Source organism: Macaca fascicularis, chromosome 2 (genome assembly GCF_037993035.2).
Source record: "Macaca fascicularis isolate 582-1 chromosome 2, T2T-MFA8v1.1".
Lineage (NCBI taxonomy): Eukaryota > Metazoa > Chordata > Mammalia > Primates > Cercopithecidae > Macaca > Macaca fascicularis.
Window position 1 is genome coordinate 57,338,739 of NC_088376.1, and position 13,918 is coordinate 57,352,656.

At 36.1% G+C, this 13,918-nt stretch overlaps 1 protein-coding gene across 1 annotated transcript in view; it reads right to left on the bottom strand.

The window, feature by feature from the left end:
- Positions 1-13,918, bottom strand: part of GPR149 (G protein-coupled receptor 149) — a 90,340-nt gene that overhangs the window by 42,871 nt on the left and 33,551 nt on the right. The gene's annotated exons all lie outside the window — the stretch shown is intronic.

A 13,918-nucleotide genomic window follows, 5' to 3' on the forward strand; every position in this document is an offset into this window, starting at 1 on the left:
TACCTTACCAGAAATCTCTAATTGGTTTAAGATATTTAATATAAAGTCATTATATTCGTGGTGAGGATGAGGATCTGCAAGGTAAAAGAGACTTTAGGATGTTTGGTGGAACTATTCTAACAACTTATCTAGGTCTATTTGAAGAAATAAAGGTAATTATTTGAAGTCTGTTTATGAAAGACCAGGAAAGCCTTGTTGATAAGTCATAATACCCAAAATTGAATTTGGTGATGTGCACTATTAAAAAAATATGTGATTACTTCCTAGCATAAATTGTTTAGGAATACATATTTGTCTTTATCAGGAAGTAAGGGAAAATATTATTCTTAACCCAGATGCATGAAATAGATGCTAAAAATGATCCACTTTCTTGCATAACTACTTCTATCATACCCTAAATAATAAGGCTTTTTCTAATAGAGATAGTCTGCTAAAAGCCAAACAAGATTTTTTTCAACATAGTGAGTCAATCTTAACATATATCCCTGAGAGTTTTCAAGTTTTCTTATCCCGTTTGCATGATTATGAGAGACTAGAAGACATTTAAAATCTGGGTTTTGAAAGTAGAAGAGCACAGGCTATGGGTTCTGTCATAGCTCAAGGTTCGCCAGTGATGCTGAGCAGGAGATTGGAAGAGAAGGAGTTGGGTCTTAGAGCTATGTGGCACCATTTGGGTAGGGCAAGTTATCTAGCAATGGTGTTTCAGTCACATAAGTAAGACCCGGCTACTTCAGGGAATGGCATTCTCCAGTCAACACCAGGGGCCAGATATAGCAGAGCTCAACCAAGGTGGATGGTGTGGAAAACACTCAGAAATCAAGGAAGGCTGCTGACAAGTATAGAAGTATGAACACAGCACCCAGATGGCTCGAGATGACACTGACAAGTCAATTTGCAGAAAGCTAATTCACTGAAGGGTCAAAAGTCAAATGACCACTTGATCAAAGTTTTCAATTATCAAAATCTCATACTGAAAAATAGTCCTTTTGAATATCTTCAATTAATATATTTTACTCAGCTGTATTTTAATAATGTTCAAATTTATTAAATGCTGAAGATCACGAGTCATTCAGTTTTCTTATGAGTATGTTCCTGAAGAATAGGTTGATGAGAAATTCATATTTAATATACTCAAGAAGAATACATTCTTAATCATATCTAAACAAAGTGTGTCTTTAATATAGGCTCAACAAGAATATATCCAAATTAATTTAATATACTCAAAATAAATGTTTCAACAAAATTGTTGGCACATTAGAAAAGTCATTACATTCAGTGAATTAGTCATTCAAAAAATTGCTCCTTCAGGGAACTGATTTTTGATGACTTGGTCTGTTTTCAATGTGGACTGAAATTACTGGGGCAGGATTAGGGCTGAGATGAGGGTGGTGAGATCTGGAAACAATACAGAATGGCTCTCATTGAGAATGAAGCGAGGGCAGCCTAGGACATAGTGCCTGTGCCCATCGCTGGGGCCAGCCTGCAGGAAAAGGGGTGCTATAATAAGCCTAGATAAATGGAGACATTGGACTTGAGGCTACTTATTTATATCCTGCTAAAACCCAAATTGCTCTGAAAATAAATAGTGAGGCTGGATCTGTAGAAGATTAAATGAGTTGACCCAGCTGTGAGAGAACTGGGGAAGGCAGAAGCTGGGGAAACAGGAATGGGGGCGAGACATTCCACTGAGCAGGCCAAATTTACGCTATCTCAGAGTTAACATATCATCTCTGCTTCTTTGAAATCATGGGCAGTTCCGTTATAGGAAATGATTCAAGGAAGGTTTGGCTGAGATTGGGGGCACCTGAATCTGTAGATTAATTTCCTAGGAAGGAGGCAGTATTTTTATTTATTACTTTGTGTGAGTCTTTCACAGTGAATATGGGGCACACTGCTGGCTACATCGAAGTAGTTAAAAAAAAAAATGCCCATTAACTTGATACAGTCATATGTGGACACTTGCAGACTCTTTTCAAGTCATTTATGGACACTTCCATGACAGAGTTCTCATTTATAATTTGTGTGGCAAATTTTCCAGTGTTTAGAGTTCATGGGCATATGCTTGGAAAACAGAGGTACTACAGTCATTCCTTGATATTTGAGGAGATGCTATGGTCTGGATGTTTGTGTCCCCCCAAAATTTGTATGTTGATCTTTAACTCCCCAAGTTATGGTACTGGGGGACATTTTAAGAGGTGATTAGGTCATGAGGGTAGAGCCCTCGTGAGTGGGATTAGTGCCCTTGTAAAACAGCCCAAGAGAGCTTGTTTGTCCTTTCTCCACCATGTGAAGACACAGTGAGAAGACGGCTGTCTCCAAACCAAAAAGCAGACCCTTACCAGACACCGACTTTGCCAGTGCCTTGATCTTGGACTTTCCAGCCTCCAGAACTGTGAGAAATACATTTTTGTTGTTTATAAGCTATTCGGAGGAAATAAGCTATTTATAAGCTTATTTATGGTATTTTGTTATAACAGCCCTTGCCAACTAAGACGAGAGAAATTTACATACAAGATACTGCGTTGAAACAATGTACTTTGCACTTAGAGTGCTGAAAGTTAAAGGAGATTTAGAAAACTGTGAAGATTAAAAAACCCCAGGCATTTACATAAAGCCTCAGGTAAGATCTTATTTTCAGTAAACTAAACTCAAAAAGCAAAGTTATAAATAGCTATTATTAATAAAGTGAAAGTACAGACACTTTCTCATAGCTTCTATATGTTCAGGCTCTTTAGCAATTAGGAACACCCGAAGCATAAAAAGAATTATTCCAGACCAAGGTTATTTGCCTCATCAATAACTGCACCAATAATCAAGGTGCATACCTCTACAGCTCTTCTAAACAACATCAGTGAGAAATACCAACTGAGACAATTATATAGTAACCATGGAAGCCTAAAAGTTGTGTTGATGTGACTGGGATGGGGAAAACCCTAATACTCTGGAGACAGAAGCTTTTCAAAGTGGAATTTGGGGACTGTGCAATGTATGAAAGAATTACAAACAATAGCGTTTTAGGGCTGAAAAAGACCCGAGGCTGTTTAGTTTCAATCTTCCTGTTTTTCTCAAATACCTCATTTTTCAGATGAGAAAACACAGGCAAAGAGCCTGCTCACTGTTACACAATTAATCAGTTCCAGAACCAGAGCTAAAAGTCCAAAATCTACCCAGCAACAAAGAAGCCATCCAAAGTTCTGGGGCTTATGTGCCCTTAGGTATAATTACTCTGTGCCAGGTTAGAGCTAATTTAGGGTTTGTCATTGGAATTCTATCATCAGGATGACCACTGTTTTTGGCTATGGAACAACTATAGAATAGTTATCAATATTTCTCCTGGGCAGAAGAGGGCAAAATATGAATCACTGTTGCCTCTTCTTCATCTTCATTCCTGGCAAATTCTCCTATGGACTTTTTCCAAATGAATATATAAATAAACTAAAGCCTTTGATGAATATCTTTTGTGTGTGGTAGAGTACATGCCTGTGCTTCAGAAATACTGTTTCTCAAAGGATATGTGTGTGTTTCCTAAAGGATACAAGTATGAAGTGCAGAGCTGAGCTTATGTGTTGTACTTGGATCTCTTTGTGCCTGGGGACTTGGTGTTTAGATATTTTTAACTAGAGATGATTAGATTTTCAGCTAATTTGCTGAAAAGAAATTAATTCTATGTTTGCTGTAGGGCAGAATGATGGAATTGGAGTTTATTTCACCTGGCTTTCATCCCCAATCCCCACAAATTCTTTGGAGATGGAAAATTCAGAGCAGGCTTTCATACTTTTTGTAATGGTTGTGAACGCTAAGAAGCTTAAAAATCAGAAGAGGCACTCTTAATACAGAAACAACACCCTTAGGTACAAATGCTTTGTAAAATTCCAATAAACCAATAATTGTCCTCTTTGTGAATTACTGCCTTGTCTCCTGGGGTGTGAGTAGGGCAAAAACAGAGTTGAAAGTGAATACTGGAGTCTGACACTCTGGGTAGAATGTTGATTAGGCTTTTTACCAGCTGTGTGATTTTAAGGAAACTCTTTTTGGTTGGTTTGTTTTTATTATACAATCACATCTACACAAGAACTTCATTCTTAGGAGCCATGTAAGGGACAGTCACACATCCAAAGATCTCCAGTGCAATAACTTTCATGAATTTCTATAACTCTCTGTCTCTTCAGGTACAGGTAAGGGAAATGACTAATGACTTGTGACAAATATTAGTTGAATGAATACATTATTAAATACATATTTAATGAACAACAAATATCTAATATTTGAAGGATATTTCATACTTTTATCTTGTTTTACCTTAGTATCTGGTGAAGTGAGTGTTTTCATCCTCCTTTTTAGTCAAGGGAATTGAGAGTCAAAAAGAGGTCAACAATAGTTGTGAATCAGGACTAGACAATACCAGTTTTGAAGTACCTGGGTCTGACTCTAAAGACCTGCAATTAAAACTTACACAATTGCAAAGAGCTACACATCATTTGTAAAGACCCAAGAATGTCTGTCTACCTTTGTTTGCAACAGTACAGACTCAGCCTGACGAGTTCCTACCAGAGATTCATACCTGATGTCAAGGGCATATACTCCGTTGAGGAATGTGGGTAGCACTGTCTCATAGTGTGACTCTGTAGTCATAAGAAAATGTTGTTTGTACAGACATTTAAAAAGAGAAGATCAGAGTTCCAAGGTTGAGCTTGTATTCATCTCTTTACTGCATAGGAAGCCCTTTGCAGTGCAAACCAGTTCCTTCAGGCAACATGTGTCATCCCCTCAGGAGACACCACCTCCCACTCTTTGATTTCACCTAGAACCTGCCTTAGAGAGACTGTGTGTTCTATGGACAAGCTATTCCTGTAAAAGACATTGCTGAAGAAAACATAAGATTAGGGACAAAAAAGAAGCAAAACCACTGTGGATTGAATTCTCATAGAGCTGACGTTAAGATTTGGATAGCTAAAAAATATTGTTATATTTTTTTGTTACAAAACCATTCCCAATAATAAGGTTAAATATGTCTGAATAGAAGAGCCAATATTTAAAAAATTTTATAATAACGTATGTATTTCCCTCCTATTCAACTGGGATAAATTCAGCCTTTCTTTTTTGGAAGAAGGCGCTAAAGTATATTTTTCTTTTTTTTTTTTTTTTTCCCTATAAAGGGAAATAGCCGAGAGAATCTAGGATTATGCTACAACATATGTTAACATTTAAAACCATTAACTGAATATATATAAAACAATACCTATCATGACGATTTTTGAATATGCATTTTATACTGAAAAGAAATGCGAAAAGTTCCTGGACATTTCATGCTTTTGGGTGTTGAACACACTCTCTTCCTCCCACCTTTTCTGCAGGGTGAACTATTACTCCTTTTAAGGCTTACAGTGAAAGCTGTAATGATTTCACTTTTCCTTTTGGCAAGATTATCTGTGCCTGTAACACTTTTGCACAAACTGTAGAACTCAATTTTCTTGAGGTACTGTCATTATCTGTGCCCTCCCGTTCCTTCTGATCTCTGAGTTACTTGAGAACAAGGGCTTGGTCTTATTTGGCTCTGAATGTTTCAGACCCAGCCTTGGGCTCAATGAATGTTTGTTGAGTGAATAATATAGGCCATGTCACAAGTATACTCATATTCTTCTCAGGTGTCTGAGGTTGAAATGCAGTGACCTGACATAAGCTCAAACCTGTCTGGAGCCAAGTATAGGTCAGATCCCAGGTCTCCTTCAATTTTGGTAGAGTATGAGTCAGTGAGCCTAAATTATTTCCCTAGTTCAATCATCTACTATCTCTGGGTGTCTTATTAAACTTCAAAAATCTGTGCCTTCTTCCATCTCATGGGAATGGTGAAAAATAAATGAGATCACATCTAAAGAACCAGGATTTCTTATTAGAGAGTACATTATTATCATTATATCAAGCGAGCTCCGGGCATTCTCCAGAGTGCTAAAAAATCTGCCTTCAGGAAAAACAAAACAAATCAAAACTGGAAACATTTTTACTCTACCTGTGCTGTTTCTATTATTAAACAGTACATGTCTTATGAACCTCTATGGCATGACCTTAAAAAAACTGAAAAAAATAATAAGACAAACAGCAAGAAAAACAAGCCTAAGCATAGCTTTTTTTTTAATGTGTGGGGACATTGATTTTTATAACTTGCCTCAATGTGAAGATATATTTAAAATAAAGAAATAATCATATTTGCCTATTTTGAATTGCAGGAAAGCATTTTGATATGTGAACTATATAGTTTCTAATAAAATACTTTTAAAAACACTGGTTTTTCAGGTTACTTTGGAAAAGTATGCTTTAGTTAATGAGTTATTTAGAAAAATCCACTGATCTATGTTACCTTACATTTATAGTGCATTTACATTTACTGTTTTTTCATCTGTAAAATTAGTCTTGAAAAATACACTGTAAATTGATGAGTAAACAGCAGTATTCATATATATATATATATATACACACACACATACGTATGTGTGTATATATACACACACATACATATGTGTGTATATATACACACATCCCCTTATGAACTGTTGTTTGTGGGAAAAGTGCCAATTTGGAATCCAATTTTCCTTTTGCTTTTCCTAAGTGTGTTAGGAGAATTCAAATAATTTCTCTACATCTTTTTTCCTCTGTCTCTGTCTATCTTTCTCCCCAGCTTTCCACTGTTATCTAAGCTGCTATTTCTGCATTTTTCTCCATCTGTATACTTGAGCTTCCAATTGTGCTTTTACCTGAGGGCTAATTTAGGAGTAATTTTCTGGCACCTTAGAAACAGCATTCAGAAAGCATAGTCCTTGCCTCCTTCCCAGCAAGGCCTGTGGAGCTGACAGGCAGGCTATGATCCATTACTCAACATTCCCTAACTCTATTCCACCTGACTCTATTGCCTTTAACTTGACTCCAGTCTATCCGTATGTCTTAGAGGTTGACTATCCTAACACATAACTTTATCATTCATGGCACAGACACTAGAAAACAGAATTCTTTCTGATAAATTGACTACTGTTAGAAGAACCAGGATTATGGTAAACATTTCACACATATAAAACACACACACACACACACACACACATGCACACAAAGAAACACTGTGTCTTGCATAAAAGCACTTCCCCCTGAATGGGAATGGGAGTTAATCCAGGTGAGGAGGAAGAACAAATGGATTTCCTCAAAATTCAATAGAAAGGTAAATCACTTGTAGGGAAATATGGGAGAAAGTGGAGAACTCCAGAGCATTCATTCATTCATTCTTATGGAGTATTCATTTCACACTAGGCACCATACTAGGATCTTGGAGATACAAAGATTTGAAAATTCATTCAGTAATGTCAGCAAGATGGTAGAACAGAAGCCCTGGATCCTTCTCTCCTCAATGGAAACAATGATTCTATAATAAAGCACAAACTAATTTATTTTGTGAGAAATCCAGAAACTAGTCACAAGTCTCCTGCATCCTGGAGCAAGTGTAAAACCAACTACATGAAAACCAGCAAGAGAGACAGGGATACCCTCTTGCCAAGGGCCCTACCCCTGGCATGGTCATGGTGCCATACAACTGGGGGAGGTCCTAGCTCCCAGCTTCTCTCTGAGGAGGGAAGAAAAGGACAAGACCATATATTCAGCATTTAAACTTTTTTTTTGGAGGCCACCTGAGATGCTGGTTCCTGTCCCACTTGCCTTGGAGAGCTGATGAAACCCGGAACACTATGGCCATCTGGGGCTACTGAGAATAATGACCGTGTTTTGAAATGGCAAGCTAACACATGAAGCAGCCGAGCTCAGCACAAGGGAAGCAATCAGAAACAAACAAAAGAACTCCCAGTGTCTCTATGGGAAGGGTAAGAAATAATAGGACAATGAATCCAATGCTCCAATATTTTTGTAAGGTTCCGAAAGCACTGAATCCTGTCTTGCCTGCCTTAGAGGACTAATGAAATCTGGCATATTATAGCTACCTGGGACCTGCTGAGACCAGAGACTATGGTTTGAAATAGTAAGTTAACACATGCCATAGCCCCACTCCCTTGCTCAATGCAAAGTGTGTGGGTAGGAAAAAACCTTAGCTCCAGCTTTTCCCTTGTGAGGGAAGAAAATAACTGGACCATACTTCCAAAAGTCTGATTGTGCTGAGGGCTGCCAGAGGCATTGACATCTGTCTTACCTGTCTCAGAACTCTGATGAGACCTAGCATATTCTAGATGCCTGATGATCAGTGAGAACAAAGGCCAAAATTTTATCTAGCATGAGGATTTGAGGGGCCCCTGGAATCTCTGGCTGGTCTGACTGGTGAGAGTCTTCTCCTGTACAAGATCAATCCATGAAGACTGGGAGAGGTGGCTATTTTGTCTAATGTGCGGACACAAACACAAAGAGTCGAGAATAAAGACACAGGAAAATACGTTCCAAACAAAGCAACATGATAATCTTCCAGGAACCAACTCTAATAAAACAGAGATATGATTTACCTTATAGAAAATTCAAATAGATGCTCATAAAGATACTCAGTGAGTTCAGAAGAATAATGCATATAAACAAAAGGAGAATTTCAACAGAGATAGAAAATATAAGAAAATGCCAAACAGATCATAGGGATGAAGAGTAAATAACTGAAATGAAAAATTAACTAGAGAAGTTCAACAGCAGACTAGATCAAACAGAAGACAGGATCAGTGAAATTCAAGACAGGTTACTGGAAATTATCAAGTTAGAAAAGCAAAGAGAAAAAATAACAAAGAAAGCTTAAGGGACTTATAGGATGCCGTTGAGTGGACTAATACACACATTATGAGAGTGTAAGAAGAAGACAAAATACAGATAAAGAGGCAGAAAGCTTATTCAAAGAAATAATGAATGAAAACTTCCCAAATCTGGGGAAGGAAACGAATACCCAGATCAAGGATGTTCCACAAATTCAAATACAGTAAATCCAAAGAAATTCACAGTAAGACACATTATTAAATTGACAAAATTTGAAGACAAAGAGACAATTTGAAAGCAGCAAGAGAAAAGTGACTCATTCCATACAAGGAAGTCTCCATGGGGTTATCAACAGATTTATCAGCAGAAACATTGCAGGTCAGAGGAGGCAGATGAGAATAAATTCAAGGTGCTGAAAGAAAAGACCCCTGCTAAGAATACTATACCTGCTAAGAATACTATACTAAGAATACTATACCTGATAAAAATGATCCTTCAAAAATAAAGGAGAGATAAAGACTTTCCTTCACAAATAAAATCTGTGGGAGTTCATCACTACTAGACCTAACAAGAAATGCTAAAGGAAATTCTTCAAGTTGAAACAAAAGGAAGCCAAACAGCAATTGTAAAATATATGAAAGTATAAAACTTGCTGGTAAGGGTAAATGTAAAGACAAATACTCTGATACTGTAATGGTAGTGGGCAAACTTTTAATCATAGTATAAAAAAGTCAAAAGTACTGAAATAATTATAACCATAAAATATGTTAATGGATAGACAATATAAAAAGATATAAATCATGATGTCAAGAACATAACGTGTGTGGGAGGGGTGGGGGGAGAAGCAACTGTAGCTTTTGTACGCAGCTGAAGTTGTCAAAATCTTAGAATAAACTGTTATGACTGTGAGTTGTTTTATGCAAGCTTCTTGGTAACCACAAAGAAAATACATACAGAAAAGCCATAAAAAAAAGAGAAGGAAATCAAAGTAAAGCAAAAAGTACAAAACAAAACAAAATACAAAAGAATACAGCAAGGAAAAAAAGATGAACGAAAGAACTACAAGGTAGTAAAAAAACATGGCTATAGTAAGTACTTGCCCATCAAAAGGAAGTGCATTAATTACTTTAAATATAAAGGGATTAAACTCAATCAAAAGACATAGTGTAACTGAATGGATGAAAAAGACCAAGATGCAACTTATGATGGATCAATTTATGTAAACTTCTTGTTTTTTTTTTTTTTTTTTTTTTTTTTTTTGAGACGGAGTCTCTCTGTGTCTCCCAGGCTGGAGTGCAGTGGCGTGATCTCGGCTCACTGCAAGCTCCGCCTCCCGGGTTCACGCCATTCTCCTGCCTCAGCCTCCCAAGTAGCTGAGACTACAGGCGCCCGCCACCACGCCCGGCTAGTTTTTTGTATTTTTAGTAGAGACGGGGTTTCACCATGTTAGCCAGGATAGTCTCGATCTCCTGACCTCGTGATCCACCCGCCTCGGCCTCCCAAAGTGCTGGGATTACAGGCTTGAGCCACCGCGCCCGGCCCAATTTATGTAAACTTCTTAAGTTTGACAACTTATTAAGTTTTCATAACATTTACTTTAGATTTAAGGACACATATAGCCGGAAAGTGAAGGGATGGAACAAATTATGCTGCAAATTTTAACCAAAAGAAAGACTGGCTATACTTATATTGGACAAAATAGACTTTAAGTCAAAAACTGTCATGAGACAAAGAAGGATATTATACAAAGATAAAATGGTAAACTCACTAAAAAGATATAATAACTATAAATGTATACACATCCAACATCAGAGCACTTAAATATACAATGCAAAATTTAACATTACTGATAAAAGAAAGAAATAATATGATGATTGTGAGAGACTTCAGTATCTCACTTTCAATAATATAACATTTGAAAAAAATCAATAAGGAAACAGGATCTGAACAACACTACAGATCAAATAAATCTAACAGATCTATACAAAACATTTCACCAAATAGCATCAGAATATACATTCTCCTCCTTTCCAATCACAATAGATAAAACTAGAAATCAGTAGCTGAAGAAAAACTGGAAAATTTACAAGATGTGGCAATTAAACACATTCTTGAACAACTAATGGATCAAAGAAGAAATCAAAAGGAAAATTAGAAAGTCTCTTAAGACAAATGAAAACAAACAAACAAACAAACAAAAACAATATACCTGAACTTAGGGGATGCAGCAAAAGAGGTACTAAGAGAGAAGTTTATAGCAATCAATGCCTATATTTAAAAAGCAGGAAACTCTCAAATAATCAGCCTAACTTTATGTCTCAAGAAACTGAAAAAGAAGAACAAACTAAGGCCAAAGTAAGCAGAATGAAGGAAATAATAAAGATTAGAACAAAAGTAAATGAAATAAGAGAATAAAAAAAGTGACAGAAAAATGGACAAAAGTAAGAGTTTATTTTTTGAAAGAATAAACAAAATAGACAAACCACTAGTAGATTAAAAAAAAAAAAAAAGAGGGAAGGCCCAAATAAATAAAATTAGAAATAAAACAGGAGACATTACAACGGATGGAACCAAGCTATTAATAAAAAGATTGTAAGAAACTACTATGAGCAACTATATACCAATAAATTGGATTACCTGGAAGAGACAGACAAATTGTCAGAAACATACAACCTATCAAGATTGAGTTATGAAGAAACAGAAAATCTGAACAGACCTAGACCCAGTGGTGGGATTGAAACAGTAATCAAAACCTTCCTAGCAAAGAAAAGCCTAGAACCAAATAGCTTCAATAGTGAATTCTACCAAACATTCCAGAAAGAATTAATGCCAGTTTTTCTCAATCTCTTCTAAAGAATTGAGGAGGATGGAGCACTTTCAATCTGATTTTATGAGGCCAGTGTTACCTGATGCCAAAGCCAGACAAAAATATCAGAAGAAAAGAAAACTGCAGGCCAATATCCTTGATGAACATAGATGCGAAAATCATCAAGAAAATACTGACAAACCAAATTCAACAACTTACTAAGAGGATCAGACACCCATGACCAGCACAATTTATCCCTGGAAGGCAAGTATGGTTCAACATATGAAAATCAATTAAGGTAATACACCATATTGACACAATAAAAGATAAGAATCACATGATCTTAATAGATGCAAAAAAGCATTTGTTAAAATTCAACATCTTTTCATGTTAAAAACTCCCAACAGGCTAGAAATAGAGAGAAATTACCTTAACATGAAAAGGCCATACATGAGATTATCACAGCTAACATTATACTCAATAGTGAAGAGCTTTTTAGAGTGTTTTCTTTAAGACCAGGAACAAGGCAAGGATGCCCACTCTTACCACTTTTATTCAGCTTAGTAGAGAAATCCTGGCCAGAGTAATTAGGCAAGAAAAAAAAAGGCATGTAGGTGAGAAAGAAAAAATTAAAGTTATCCATGCCTGCAGATGGCATGATCTTATGTATAGAAAACCCTACAGACTCTACCAAAGAAGTATTATAATTAATAAGTAAGTCAGTAATACAGCAGGATACAAAATCACCATACAAAAATTAGCTGTGTTTCTATATACTAACAATGAGCTATCTGAACAGGAAATTAGGAAAACAATCCTGTTTACAATAGCATCAAAAATAATAAAATACTTAGGAATAGACTTAACTAAGGAGGTGAAAGACTAATATACTGAACCCTATAAACCACTGACAAAAAATTAAAGAATATAAACAAATGAGAAGATATCCCATGTTTATGTGTTGGAAGACTTAATATTGTTAAAATGTCTATGTTACCCAAAGCAATGTAGAGATTCAATGCAATCTCTACCAAAAAACCCAATCACATCTTTCACAGAAAGAGAAAAAATAGTTCTAAGATTCATATGGAATCACAAAAAACACCGAATAGCCAAAACAATTTTAAGAAGGAAGAGCAAAGCTGGAGGCAGCACATTTCCTGATTTTCAAAATATATTACAAGGCTATAGTAATTTAAACAGTATAGTACAGGCATAAAGACAGACCTACAGACCAATGGAACAAGTCTATAGTTCATGTAGGTAAAAAACTATATTGAGGAAGGAGTTTTAAATATCAGAATATTTTAGAAAGAATAGTGAGCGCTGGGATACTAACTTGCTAGAAAACCAGAACAGATATGAAGATTGAGATACCGACCAAAAAAAGAGCAATACATCTAAGAAGAACTGACTTATTCTTAGGTGAGCAGCAAGTTAAGAAGGCAGATTTTGGGAAGTGTATTTAAAATCAAGTTTTATCATAATTTCTAGAGCAAGACTAAAACCATGAATACCTTAAAAAACATGTACACTCTGCTAGTTAAAGGTAATGTTTTCTAAACCTTGATATATATATATCTAAATGTAAACACAATATGATTCTAAAAACACAATATATATAATTACATATATATATATAATTTAAAAAATAGTAGGAAAGCAGGAAATCATTTAAAAGTTACTTTTTGGGCTTTAGCCCATGCCTGTAACCCTAGCACTTTGGGAGGCCAGGGCAAGAGGATTGCTTGAGCCTAGGAGTTGGAGCCCAGCTTGGGCAACATAGTAAGAGCCTGTTTCTACAAAAAAAAAAAAAAAAAAAAAAAAAAACATTAGCCAGGCATGGTGGTGTGTGCCTGTAGTCCCAGCTGCTCAGGAGTCTGAGGTAGGAGGATCCTCGAGCCCAAAAGTTGGAGGCTTCAGTGAGCTATGACTGTGCCACTGTACTCCTGTACTCCAGCATGGGTGACAGAGGGAGATCCTGTCTCTCCTAAACAAACAAACAAACAAACAAACAAACCAAATGTGATTTCCTTATTAAAAAAACACACCCAGGGGCTTCAAAATATTTAATATTTGAAAGTGTATAATTTCTTGACTATTCAATATTTTTCCTGATTCCTTAGGCTCAGATAGAGGAAACAGCAATCAAGAATTATAAATATGCTAATGTGTGTCTAGTTTTGAACCTAAGTCTAAAAAGCACAGAGGTGGTCTGAATTCTGAGATTTTCATTGGAACATATTGTTCTATGCATTTTTTTTAACGTTGCCTAGCTGAATTTTAACTTACAAATCATATAAAATTATGTAAATTTTTCATTCGGATCAACTCCGATTTTTAAAATTAGGAAATGTTTGTTTAGTGTGGGATCAACATAACTATTCTCATTTTACA